The sequence below is a fragment of the Agelaius phoeniceus genome, chromosome 1, assembly GCF_051311805.1.
Source record: "Agelaius phoeniceus isolate bAgePho1 chromosome 1, bAgePho1.hap1, whole genome shotgun sequence".
Lineage (NCBI taxonomy): Eukaryota > Metazoa > Chordata > Aves > Passeriformes > Icteridae > Agelaius > Agelaius phoeniceus.
The window spans coordinates 123991248-124004782 of NC_135265.1; the positions used below are offsets into that span (position 1 = coordinate 123991248).

General features: G+C 36.3%; 1 long non-coding RNA gene across 1 annotated transcript in view; it reads left to right on the forward strand.

Annotated features, from left to right (window-relative positions):
• Window positions 1–13535, forward strand: part of LOC143695326 (uncharacterized) — a 58154-nt gene that overhangs the window by 27748 nt on the left and 16871 nt on the right. Inside the window, exons 5-6 of the long non-coding RNA XR_013184422.1 lie at window positions 8454–8740; window positions 11400–13535. The exon at window positions 11400–13535 is cut by the window's right edge and continues 11996 nt beyond it. This is a non-coding gene — a long non-coding RNA (uncharacterized LOC143695326). The remainder of the gene's footprint in view (window positions 1–8453; window positions 8741–11399) is intronic.

Here is a 13535-nt window from a genome sequence, read left to right on the forward strand (position 1 = left end):
CTTATTGTCATGGAGGTGTGGTGGAATGGCTGCTGTGGAATGCAAGGATACAGGCTCTTTAGGAAGGACAAAGAGGGGGTGCTGCCTTCCCTGACGATGACTAGCTGGAGTGCATGGAGCTCCACCTAGGGATAAATGAGCAGTAGCCTGAGAGTTTATGAGTCAGGATTAAAGAGAGAGCAGGGACAGGAGGGGGCATTATAGTGTGGGTCTGGGGCAGCCCACCCAACAGAAGACTGAGTTTATGAGGCCCCTTACAGACAATAGGAGCAGCCTCATGTTCAAAAACCCCTGTGGGGGACTTCAACTGCCCCAATATCACATCAATTTTTCTGTGTTGGAGGGAAAACAAAGACAGGCATGAGCAAGTTCTTAGAACGTGTTGGTGGCCCTCTCCAAGTACAGCAAGATGTTGCACTGAACCTTTTTCTTACCAGCAAGAAGGAGCTGTTGAGGTGGGGAACATAATGCTGAAGGGCAGCCTTGGCTGCTGTGACAATGAAATGGTGGACTTTGAGATCCTTAGTGAAGTGGGAAGAGCCCACAGCAAGCTCACTACCCTAGACTTCTAGAAAACAAACTTTGGCTTCTTCAGGGTTCTGCTTGGTAGAGTGCTGTGTGATAAAGCCTTGGAGAGAAGAGGGGCTCAAGAAAGCTTGTTAATACTGAAGGATCACCTTAGGCAAAAATAACAGGAGGCCTGTGTGGATAACCAAGGAATTCCTGAACAACCTCACACACAAAAAAGAAGCCCACAGAGAGTGGAAACAGGGTCAAGTAACCTGGGATAAATACAGAGAGATTATCCAAGCAGCCAGAGATCAGGTTAAGGAAGCTGAAGCTCTGATAAAACTAAACTTGGCCAAGGACACTAATGGCAAGAGAAGGCTAGGGAAAACATGAACCCTCTCCAGAGGGAAACAGGAGACCTGGTTAACCAGGATATGGAGAAGGTTGAGGTATTTAATGACTTTCTTGTCTTGGTCTTCACCAGTAAGTGTTCCAGCAACACTATCTGAGCCATAAAAGACAAAAGCAGGGACTGGGAGAATTAAAAACTGCCAGCAATAGGAGATCATGTTTGATACCATTTAAGGAATTTGAATGTGCACAAGTCCGTGAGACCCAGTGAGATGCATCTGCAGGTCCAGAGGGATCTGGCAGAGGAACAGTTAAGGCTTAATTTTTGCAGCATTGTTTGAACTAATTTTTTCCTTTTATGATCTGTTGATTTCCCAGTGCATGATGACTCTCAGTAATCCATGAGGTTTTCATGTATTTTCAGTACAGCTTAAAGCAAGCAACCAGAACTCATATGTTGATGTACTGTGGCAAAACAGTGAATAGCAATGCCAACTCAGATTCCCACAGACAATGCAGATTTGTTGATGCAGTGCTAATGAGTGCCTGGGCTAGTGAAATTTCTTTCTCAACCACTTCAGTTGGATGAGGCATTGTACAAATATAGTTGTACAGCTTCTAAATCCAAGATTGACGCACTTGTTTGATTATCTCTGATAATGTTTTACATTGTTTATGGAATTATATTAAAGTTTATGCTAGAGAGAACTTTATGGACAGTTAATGCTGGGCTGTGTTGCACCAGCCAGCCTTTTTGTTGTATGGGTAACAGCCATGAGACACGTACCGTTCATTATCTACTTCACATCTGATAGGCTCCTATTTCATATATACACAGAAAACCTCAACAGCTGCTGTTAATGTTGTGCTGTTGTTCTCTATCATGCAATAGACTCAGAAGTAAAGAAAAAGCTATATGATGTCAGAAGGATGACTGGACCAAAAAATGTAGAACCTCTACTTCAGTCATGTATACTCACCCTTGTATTACTGGACTGGGAATAAAAGTTGCTTAATTGGGTGACTGGGAACACCAGTCAAATTTTAGGGCATTACACTACATTACAATACACTACAATATATTACACTGACAAGGGGAATTTAGGAATATTTTCTTTCTATAGAATATTTATTTATTTCATGATTTGTGCCAAGAAAGTTTTCATTTGCATGATAAAATGTTAACATACAAATTAAAACCAAACAGCTGTATTCTAGGCTGAGAATGAGTTAAAACAATATAAATAAAGGCAAAAAGAAATAAAATAATGACACTGATACAGGGAACAAGATTTCTGGTACTCCCTTTGAAAGAGATATTGGCTCTGCCTTTGAATGTTTTCCAAGGCTGCAATAGCAATAAAATCATAACATACAGAACAAGGCTAATGTTCCTTCCTAGCCTAAGTGACAATGAGATCTATTCCAAATGACATTATTTTTATCATCAAGATCAGGACTGAGCAATTTCTTGAAAATGTTTTTGGCGTGATTTAAAACAAATTATTCCTTTACAGCTTTCTTTAGAGGGAGAACATGGATGACAATATTGAACTTGTATATAGTTTCCAACAGCACAGACATCCAGATTTCAAGATCTTGTTGACCTGTTTAGGTGTATATTATTTCTTTCAACTGAGGTCTTTCCCTCTATGTAAGGCTCATCTAGGTTTGAAGAAGGAAGCATTCATCTGAAGCAAAGCATAGAATTAAATAAAGAATGATGAATACATCTAGGAAGTTCCAAAAATCATGGGGTTGCATGGAGAAATTATGTCTGCAATTCATCTGAAAGAATAGCTTTTAATGTCCTTTTTTCTCCTCCACATCTCTCACAGCTTGATCTTTATGACGTCTTCCTGTAGAAGCTGGGAAGAGACTTTCTACAAGGGCAGGTGCTGATAGGACAGGGAGTAAAGGCTTTAAATTTGAAGAGGTTAGGCTTAGATTGGACATCAGGAAGAGATTGTTTTCTGTGAGGGTGGGGAGATCCTGGAACAAGCTGCTCTGAGAAGTTTTGGATGCCCTATCCCTGCAAGTGTTCAAGGTCAGGTTGGATGGGGCTTTCAGAAACCTGGTGTAGTAAAGGGTGACTGAGACCATGGTGGGGGTATTGGAGCTAGATAGTCTTTAAGGTCTTTTCCAACCCAAAACTTTGTATGTTTCTGTGAGTTTCCTTTGCAAATTCCTTTCTCTCACTGTAAAATCTTTATAGGGCTTCTCTCATTGTCCTTCCATATACCTGTGCACTTTATTTTGTCTCCTTCAACAGATATTTATTCCAGGGCTTTCCTTTCTGGAAAATGTCATAGAATCATAAATCAATTTAGGTTTAACGAGACCTCTGGAATTCATGTAGTCCAAATTACTGCTCAAAGAGTTTCACTGAGAGTGGATATGTAAAGACTGTATCCAGAGAAATTTCAAGTAAAGATCTCCAAGGGTATCTCCAAGGAATAGGGCTGTAACTGAACAAATGCCATGATATAGAAAAAAATTCCTTAAATGTATTCCAACCTTCCCATGATACAAGTTCATATATCACTAGGCATCCCCATACTCTCCAACCAGGATAGAAATATACTGAGAAAGGTAAAAGAAGACAATATTGTTGAGACAGCAGTCATTAGTAGTTCAGGGATTAAATAAGACAAATACTTGTGGGTCCCTTCCAACTCATGATCATCTATGGTTTTATGACTTATCTGAAAAAATATAAAGGATTAAAAAGATCCTCAACAAACAGCATGATGATGATGATTAATGTCTTACTAGCAGCAATGAAGATTGACCTTTCCCCACCTGGCAGATGACTGCCTAGTCACAAAGATTTGTTGATTGTCTCTTTGGGCTTTTTGAGCCAATAAATGCGTGGTCTAGAAGGTATTAGTTCCACTCACTCGTTCTTTGAGCATCAGCCAATAAACTATTACACTGTTCTTTAAGTTGTGCTTATCTTACTTTATCTCACTGTCTGATGAAGGATATCCAAGGAAAAGAGATGCTGAGAGAGACAAGTACAGATCCAACATTACAAGAAGATTGTTGCAGGCAGCATGGGTATTCAGTCTAAATATTCTGATGTGCTTTAACAAATATAGCAAAAGAGAATTTATGCTGCATGACTGCCCATTCCTATACTGAGTTTCCCTAAGCAAGAAGTTTTCATATACCTCTCAGTTTTGGTTTTCTTTTCACTAGCAAGACAGTATGAGACATGGGAATACCAGGTGGTGCCTTGTCTGCTGTGTGTCAAGGACAGAATGCAGCTCTTACATTTGTGGCAACTGAGAAGGAAGATAAAAGTTATCAGTACACATCTTGCAGCACTAAGTGTTTTCATTTTAATGGAATGAATAATATACAAACCATAGAAAAATATGCCTTTCACTCTCTTTGGTCTTCAAGGTTGATCCATTCTTAATCATCCTTGGTTTTCTGTTGAAAATAGGAGCAACTTTGTGATCTTCCTTATTCAATTTCTCTTTGGACACAAGAGCAAGGAGAGTTTAGTCTTCTCATCTTGACAAGCCAACTGATTAACTGTTCTTCTTCTAGTCCATTTCCTTTTTTGCTTAGCATTTTGAAGATCATAGAACTGGTTTTAAGCACTGTAAGGGTTTCTTTAGCATGCTCAAAATATTTTTTGAGCTGCATCATTCATATAAATTATTGTACCTTTGATTTATGTAATTTGTGTGCCTGAAATGGATGATTTGTTTCATTGACATCACTATAAGAAAAAACCCCAAACAATATTACAATTAAGCATTAATAATTCATACATTTTTTAGACATTTGTTTCAGTTAAATAAAATAGAAATGTAGCCACATAAAAATCCATACATTTTTAAGCTGATTAGATCAATAAAGTATGATCTCATGAAGGATTTTATTATTATACTTCCTTTCTATGGTAACTGACTTCAGAAAAAGAGTTTCTGTACCTATTTTTGTTTTGGAACACTGCAAAACTGTAAGTGGATTTATTCAAGACAATTCAAAACATTCTGTTACCTCAAAAGAACTGGTTTTTGTAATGATTTATTATTGAAAATATTAAAAAAAATAAATAAAAAAATGAGCCTAAACATGTTGTCCAGGTGGTTTAATATGGATAAGATAACAGCATGAGCCTTCACAGTAGAATAAAATGTTTCAATTTCTTTTTCAAAATCTGATTATTTAATTGAAAATACTTCTAGAATTTACAGCTGCAGAGGTAAATCTGGAGAAATGTGTGTCATTATATCCATCTCAGTCTATAAAGACCTTCAAAAAGTATTTGTGAGGAAACCAATACTCAAATAAATTTTTTTATATGATTTAAGGTTTCACTGATGATGAAACAACTGCTGTTTATTGGCGGGCAGCAGAAAGACAAGACAAAAGCAAATATGCCTGAAAACATATGAAAATAGGGAACTTTAAAAACTATATGTATTTACAGTCTGAACATCAACATCAACATCATCTATTGCCAGTGGCATTACACCAAGAATTTTATCTTTAGGCACAACTCCGAAAATCTTCAAAATAAAGCTACTGTATATAGAGTAGGCACCATACATATGGTACCATAAAGCTAACCTACATATGCTATCTGAATATAACTCTCATATCAGTGCCTCTAAATAACCTGCATGAAACTAGAATGAAAGACTATCATTTTTTGTTAAATTTACCTTCTTTATGAAGTTTGCATAGTCTGGAGCAAGACTCATTATAAAGAAGGAATTACTGTTTAGTTAAATTCAACACGTTCACCTTCTCTTGTGATTAAATCAAAAGAGAACCAGGCAATTTAAATAAGTAATACTGTAGCACATAATTCTATAGATTATTACAATTATGTCATGGGGTGACTTTATGATGCTTGTATCCCCCTTCGTCTGTTTAGCCCAGAAATAAGTTTTGCACCTTTAAGACTGGTTCTGAGAGGGAAGGGAGAGAAGAAGAAAACAGAGTTTGTTTTCAGAAACTGCACTTGCTCACCCGCATCCTTCTCCTGCACTGTGCAGTTTGAGGACAGACGGCAGGACAGAACTCTCCTTTGCTTTTAGTAGGTTTCTTGCTAGCTGAGGCAGAGAAATTCCCTGGAATGTAGTTTTCTTTTTTTTTTTTCCTTAGAACTCTTTAGACCTATTCTGGACTGAACACCCAGAACAGCACCCGCATCTCACACCTGTGGCCCAGTGCTGGAGGGATTGATAAGAGATTGAATGAGCAGAGCTACAACCCATGAAAGGAACTTTCTGAGTTTTTCATCTTTTTTAGAGCAGCAAAAGGTTCTATTGTTTAATGTTGTTCATTTTTTTTGTGCTAGTGGATGCTTTTCCTATTAATAAAGAGTTTTTTCTACTTTTCTCCAAAAAAATATATTCCTGACCCAGTCGAAGGAGGGACCACTTGAATCTGCTTTCTAGAAAAACCCCTTCAGAAGTTTTCTCACGAATTTGCCCTAAACCAGGACAAACTGAAAAACAGAAACTGTGTTTACCTAGCAACAATACTATGTGTACTCCTGTTCTGATACTAAAAAATGCCTACAATTCAATACGAGTAAGTCCCACATACACTTCCAACTGTATCAATAGTGAGGAAAGGGAAGAATGAAGTGGAAAAGCTACATTCTGGCCTAAAAAAAAATGCTATCTGACTTTGAATTAAAACTGTCCTAGAATTGTAACCACTGTAGAATTGAAGATTTTCACATAGTTAATAAAAGCTGCTCACAAATTGAAGTTGGGGATACAAAAAGGAAAAAAAAAAAGGTTTTGATGCAGCTATAGTTGGAAGGCAGATTTATTTATTAGTAGTGTCTCTTGTAGCTTCCCTTCCCTCTCATGAGGTGAGGAGGGTGCAATTTCAGTGACTCTGCTGTAATTCTATAACTCTTCCACAGATGCTTTAATGTCAATCAATCCCGTCTCTCTGTAGTAGCTGACTGTCTCCCTAGCACTGCAATTCTATTCATTCAGTTCATATTGAATTCTATGGATGTATTAAAGGGACAGTTGGCTAGCATGGGGAGGACAGGGTTGATTGACTAGGCTTCTGTGCAAGAATTACAGTAGAATTACAGCACAGATGCAGAAATTGCAGCCTGCTGCTCCATAGAGGAGTTTGAATGGAAATGGTACTGGAAGGGAAGAATTGTACCTATAAGAGACGTTGCTAATAGTAGGAAAGTCTCCCTAAAATTAGTCTTCATTAAAACAATTTGAAGAAAAAATAGGAAAGCTAAAATTCATTTTGAAGTACAGTGGTTTTGAAAAAGAATACAAAATCATTAAAACACACTTTTTTTTTTAAAACTACTGTTGGGAAAAACTGTTTTTCTAAGGATTCTAGTAATGCTATACTGTTCTGATAGCCATACTGTTCTATATCTTTGATCATCTAAATGTAAGGGATATATTAAAATTAAATAGCAGGTTAAAGTGTATTCATTAAAAAAATACAGTTTGGCATTTCCTTCCTGATTTTTCACTCCAGTGACAATTTAAAAACACACATACCTAGTTTTTCATTTTTAAACTGGAATTTCTTATTTCAAGTACAGAATAAGCAGATATTTTTTGGGAATTTCAGATATGTTATTAACGTCCACAGATCAAAATCACAGACTTTAAAACCAGGCAAAGCTTAAGTTTGTCTTTTGAAAGTGATTTAACAGAATTTTAATGCTTTTGAGTTAATAAATGTGTGCTAATTTAGTTATATTTTATGATATTAAGATCATTATATGCATCCAGGCATAGTGCAGTGATTGAAAAACCTCACTGACTGTCATTGGGCTTTAATTTGCTGTGTTATGAAATTCATAAAGATATTGCTTATGCTATGAGAGACACACTTAGTAAAAGGTTTATATTATCCATCTATACCAGTATCTTCAAAATACATTTGCAATATGCTGCAGCTTTCAGATGCTTCTTTTTAATTTTTGATAGAGTAGTGATCTTATATAATCTTATATAAAACATGTATTAAGTCAGGAGATTCTTTCATCCAAATCTTCCAATCTAGAATACTTTTTTCCTACAACTTGTAGATTATTACCATCATTACTCTTTTTACCTATTTTGACCCTTTTCTATTTTTGCTATAGGTATTTCATTTTTTCATCCCTTTGTCAGTTTCATCAGTTTTGTTCCCTGAAATAAATAGGATGCACTATGCATTCAGATCAATAGGAAATAAAATTTAGTGCTATTTTTTCCTTGATACAAAATACCTGCCCCAGAACAGATGACATAAAAGGTATTTACTGAAGGAGTATTACAAGCTTTGATTAACTGTTGTACTAATTAATAATATTGATACAAGTTCTCTAAGATATCAACTTAGAGATATGGATAGATAGAATTATGGATAGAGTTAATCAAACCAGACTTTGGAAGATCTAGAGAGCTTTGTTCTCTCTGATCACAATTACTGTAGGCATAGTTATGTGACTACCTCATAGTTAATGACTGTATGGAGTTGTGTTCTGCTTCTGGTAAGGAACAAAAATCTCAAGATTCTAAGATGCATGTTTTTTACAGAGAAACAGAGAGGATTCAGTGCCTTTTTTTTTTTTTTTCCAGGGGCTTATTTGTCCTCCCTGCTGAATTATCAACTCTTCCACCCTGGACAGTCCATTGGCATTACTGCACCCTATGCATATCACCTCTGTTTGGTTGATTGAAGAAGAAAGTTCACCAGTGATGGATGCTCTGTCACACACTATTTGCCTAGTCTGCACTTACAATTATGCTTCTCTGTGACTTACAGAAACAGTGCAAATCCAAATGGTGAGCTGAATAATTTCCATGCTTCAATTTCAGGAACTCTTCAGGCACAGGAGGAAGCTCAAGTCAGCTCCTTTGATGAGGTAGCTCTGCATCATGTGTTTACAGTCTGGGAGAGTCAGAAATGTGATTTTCCATATGATAATAGTTTGGATTGTGTCTTCTCCTTTGTCTTTGTTTCTCCACTTGCTTATCCCCCAGATTTCAGCTTCATGCCACTTCACCGATGCTTTTGTAGATCTGGTGTAGCTGTGGACTTGAAATATTGTACTAAACCACTTACTAAAAGGGTTAGAAAAAAAGTAATATTTTTAACAAAATAACTTTTCCCATCACTTGCTCACAGAAGGACACAGACTGATAAAATACAGAAAGGGTAGTGCAGGGGCAGGATCAACCAGGTAAAAGCAACTTATTCTACAATTATTTTATTTTTATGATATAAAGAATGCCCCTGCTTCTTTTAGAATTTCAGTTGGAATTACCTGTTGAATGTATTCCCTCATGTAACTATTGTCACCTATGCAACTATTAAGGTTTTATTTTATTGGATAGGGCTTTTTCTCCTGAAAGCTAGTCCCTATTTTTCTTAGTCCTGGAACCCAAGGTTTTAGTGCACTGTCTTAAGTTTCTTGTATAAATTCTATGCTCTTAATAATTTCTTGTGTTTACTGCATGCTTACTATTTTCACATTCTATTTCAAATTTCTTCCTTCACTTTTATACAAGTGAAATTTCATCAAGTTTGTTCTCTGTCTTGAGAGAGGGTGCTCTCTTATCTCTGGGCCTTGCTTGAACTCAAGAGCAGTTAATTTCTTTCAAATATATAGTAAAGGTGTGAGAAATTCTTGCTCTTCCATTTGGTTTCTCAAGGGAAGTTATGTTAGTTATTTTTCTGTTACTTGAACTCTTTGACATATAAGGAAAGTCATTCAGAAATCTAATGAGAAAGGATATGATATTATGCTTCCATTATGCATCCTCACCTTTACTGGGAGGGTTTTTTTGTATGCAAGTTCACTGCCTTTGCCAGCTGAGCAAAGGTAAAGCTCTACAAGCTGGCTAGCATGAATGCAAGTATACAAAATGAAAATAACATATATTTGTACAGATTATGCTTCATGTTTCAGAAAAGGTCTTACAGTATATTTTTCCTACATTTGGATGACACAGGTGCAGTTAAAAAAATAATAATAATTTTTTTAGCTGTAGGCTGAGTCACATCTAGGCTGTGCAATATAATACTGCCCTTGGTCAGAATTAGATGAGAAAATATGTTATGATGTCAGGTTTATGCACTGAACTCTATTTTTTTTTCAGTGCACGCCATTAGATCTCCATATCGGGTTTTAGGATATATAGTAAAAAATTCAATAGAATTCTGAAACAAACTACAAAAGCAAATAATATATAATAGAATATATTATATAAATAATGTCATATCACGACATTTGATTGTTTCATTACCATCTGTGGCATAATACAAAAAAAGGACATGTTTAATGAGAATATTAATAGTGTGATGTTGTAATAATTTTGACAAAAGAACGTGAACATGCTGTGCCAGCATTTGACAGAATTTGTGTGACTGTTTTAATAAGAAACGGCTTTTACACGCCTCACTGATACCTGCACAGAACCTGTGCTTGTATGAGACTCGTCTAGACAATGATATTAATGGCTTCAGCTAACATGAGGCACAGACTGGGAAAAAGACAGGAGCTGTCTAGTTTATGCTCATTGTAAAGAAAAGTAAAGAAAGCATAGCAGCTTGGAGGAAGTAATTAAGGCTCAAAATAAAAGTGAAACCCCCGAGATTTATTAGATGTTCCTTACTTAGAATTATCGGCATAGTTTTGGAAATTTAACTGTTACTGGTTGAACATATAACAATGACCAGGAGTGTTTTCTTTTTCCTGTACCTACTTAGAAAATTGCAACCTTTTCTGCCAGATGTGTATATTAGAGCTATCCATTCCTTTCTGTCTCTTCATTGGGCTGCTGAGAAGACTGGTATGACCAGCAGGGCTAGGGAAACCATTGTCATGCTGTGCTCAGCACTGGTGAGGCCACAACTTTAGAACTGTGTTCAGTTTGAGGGCCCTCATTTCAAAGAGAACATTGAGATGCTGCTGTCCAGAGCAGCACAACAAAGTTGGGGAAGATCTGGAGCACAAGTCCTCTGAGGAGCAGCTGAGGCAGCTGGGGCTGTTTGCTGTGGAGAAAAGGAGGCTAAGAGGAAACCTCATTGCTCTCTACAATTACCTGAAAGGAAACTGCGGTGAGGTGGTGCTTCATCTCTTCTGCCATATTTCAAGTGAAAAGATGAGAAAAAATGACCCTAATTTGTGCCAGGGGAGGTTCAGATTAGATATTGAAAAGTTGGTTTTTTTTCACTGAAAGGGTTGTCAGAGCATTGGAATGGGCTGCAGAGGGAAGTGAAGGAGCTACCATCTCTGGAAGTGTTCAGGTGGTATCTGTATGTGGCACTTGGAGATCTGGTTTTGGGGTGATTATGGTAATAATTGGTTGACAGCTGACTGGGTGATTTTGAAGGTCTCTTCCAGTCTTGGTTATTCTGTGATTCTGAATTACTCTCTGTAAAAATATTACTATTGTGATTATTCAGAGACTGAAGCTGGATTTGGATGTGCTGCTCACATGACATTTGTGCCAGGTTAAAACATTTTGTTCCTATCCCACTCATCTCTCTTTTCCTATTTTTTTTTTCCTTTCTTTCAGAAGACCATGTTCTACCTAAAGGAGGAAAACCTTGCTATTGTTAAATACTCAAGACTTTTTTTATTGTCTAGACAGAATCCTTTTAGAGAGTTTTGATACATGTACATCTGCCAGCAAAGCAGAGGAGGTCAAATTAGGAAGTGGTAGGTCTCCATGTATGACCTGGGGAAGATAATCTGTTTGTAGAACTCTGCTGCAGCCAGAGAAGTTTGCCTGACCAATCTGATGTGGTCTATAGTGACCTTCATATAATTTGGATAATTTGCAGAGCACTGACTATGTCTTCTTTTCCAGATGGTGCTTAAGTATGTGTATTTTGACTTTAATATACAAATTGAGCTACACCTTTCCTTACCTGAAAGATTTCTTCACTTTTTTACAAATGAAATGGGAATAAGTTTATCTACCCTTTTTTTGTAATTTTAAGAATCCAGAGACAAAAGTTCTCTACAACACATTTATGACAGTTTATTTGTTAATATATTAACAGAAAACATTCTCTGATATGCAGCTTGAACTTTTTCATTCTTACTTTAATCCTATTACTGCTGTTTAAATCCCTGTTTATCATCCTGAGTGATTCTTCTCCTGCCTTGGATTTATACTCCCAAGATATTCAGGGACTGCTATCAAGTCCCCTTATTTCAGCAAGGAGGAAGCCATTATATATTTTATGTAAGAGGAAGCTGTGATATATTTAATATTTATTTGTCCATTTATAATTCTATTTCTGCATTGCTCTACCTTCCCTACAGTTTTGTGACAGTTTCTGTTGTCCAAAGTGCCTTTACCTTCTGGGTAGAATTTTATCAATAACAAATCTACAAAACAGTGTGAATTTCAGCTCTTCTCTTTCTTGAGTGACACAAAACCCTATGATGGTTTAAAAATTAGTTTTATACTGAGTACAAAGAGAAAGACTATGATTCTATTCTATAATATGTCTGGTTTCTTATGAACATCCCAAACCAATGGTGCCTTTATAAACTTGTGTCTAGGATGTTAATTATGTTCTAGCAAAAATACTTGTCTAATTCAGTGCTGTGATCAGTGCAGTAATTAACTTTTAATGGCTGCATTGTCACAGTTGTGTAGAAAACCAGCTCTGACATTCATGCCAGGCACCAGAGAAACACAGGAACAAGACAGTCTTTTCAGCTAAGAGTTCACAGTCTAAATAAACCCAAACAACTAAGAAAAGATGGCAAAAAAGAAAAGAATGAATCATAAGACAGGAATTAGAAGAAAATAAGAAGACACAGTGGTCAGCATGTGGTTACTGGTTTCACACATGGGAAGTCCTGTGGCTTTCTTAAGACAGCAAAAATTCTTTCTCTCATTGAGTATGTTTCAAGTAATTTTCAGACATTTGCATTAAAGAAAAATCCATGTTTCATTTTCTGTATTTCTGATCTGTCCAGATGACATTGTGTTGACTGTTTTTTCTAACTGATCTCTTTGTTACTTTTCTCTCCCCATTTCTTTGATTTGTATTTGGTCATCTTCTTAAGTACATCTTCAGTACTTAAGTACATCTTCAGTACTCTCCAATCTTTGCATTTAACAGGATAATATATTGGTAATAATTTACATGTTATTAAAATTTTAGAATGTGTTTTTGTCATAATAGATATGTGACAGCATTTTTAAATTTCACAGAGAAACAAACCAAAGCAGATACTTGTTACTTGCAAGGAATGCAGACAGGTAACCCTGGCTGCAGCAACCTTTCCTTTCAAAAAGTCACCAAGGCCTGAATGTAGATTCACTGCTAAGGAGAGGTGTTACCTTAGCTGATGTTACAAATCGATGAAACTCTTTTAATAGTGAAAATAGAAATAAACCGTTGACTCATGTGCAAAGGAAGGAAGCTGTTGTTCTGGATCACTGGACCTATAGCATCATTTCTATATATTTAAAGAAAAAAACAAAAAGTAAAATCATAACTATTATTTACAAGACAGACAATTTTCACGTTTGCAAATTTTTATGTAAAAGTTATGAAATCCAAGTTCAGTTTTTATCCCTTATAAGGTCTCTGTCATCAGGAGAGACCTTTTTTGTATTAATTTTCACCCAAATGGTCAAAAACCTCAGGAATCTGGTCATGGTCATTGTTCAGCCAATAATTTAAGA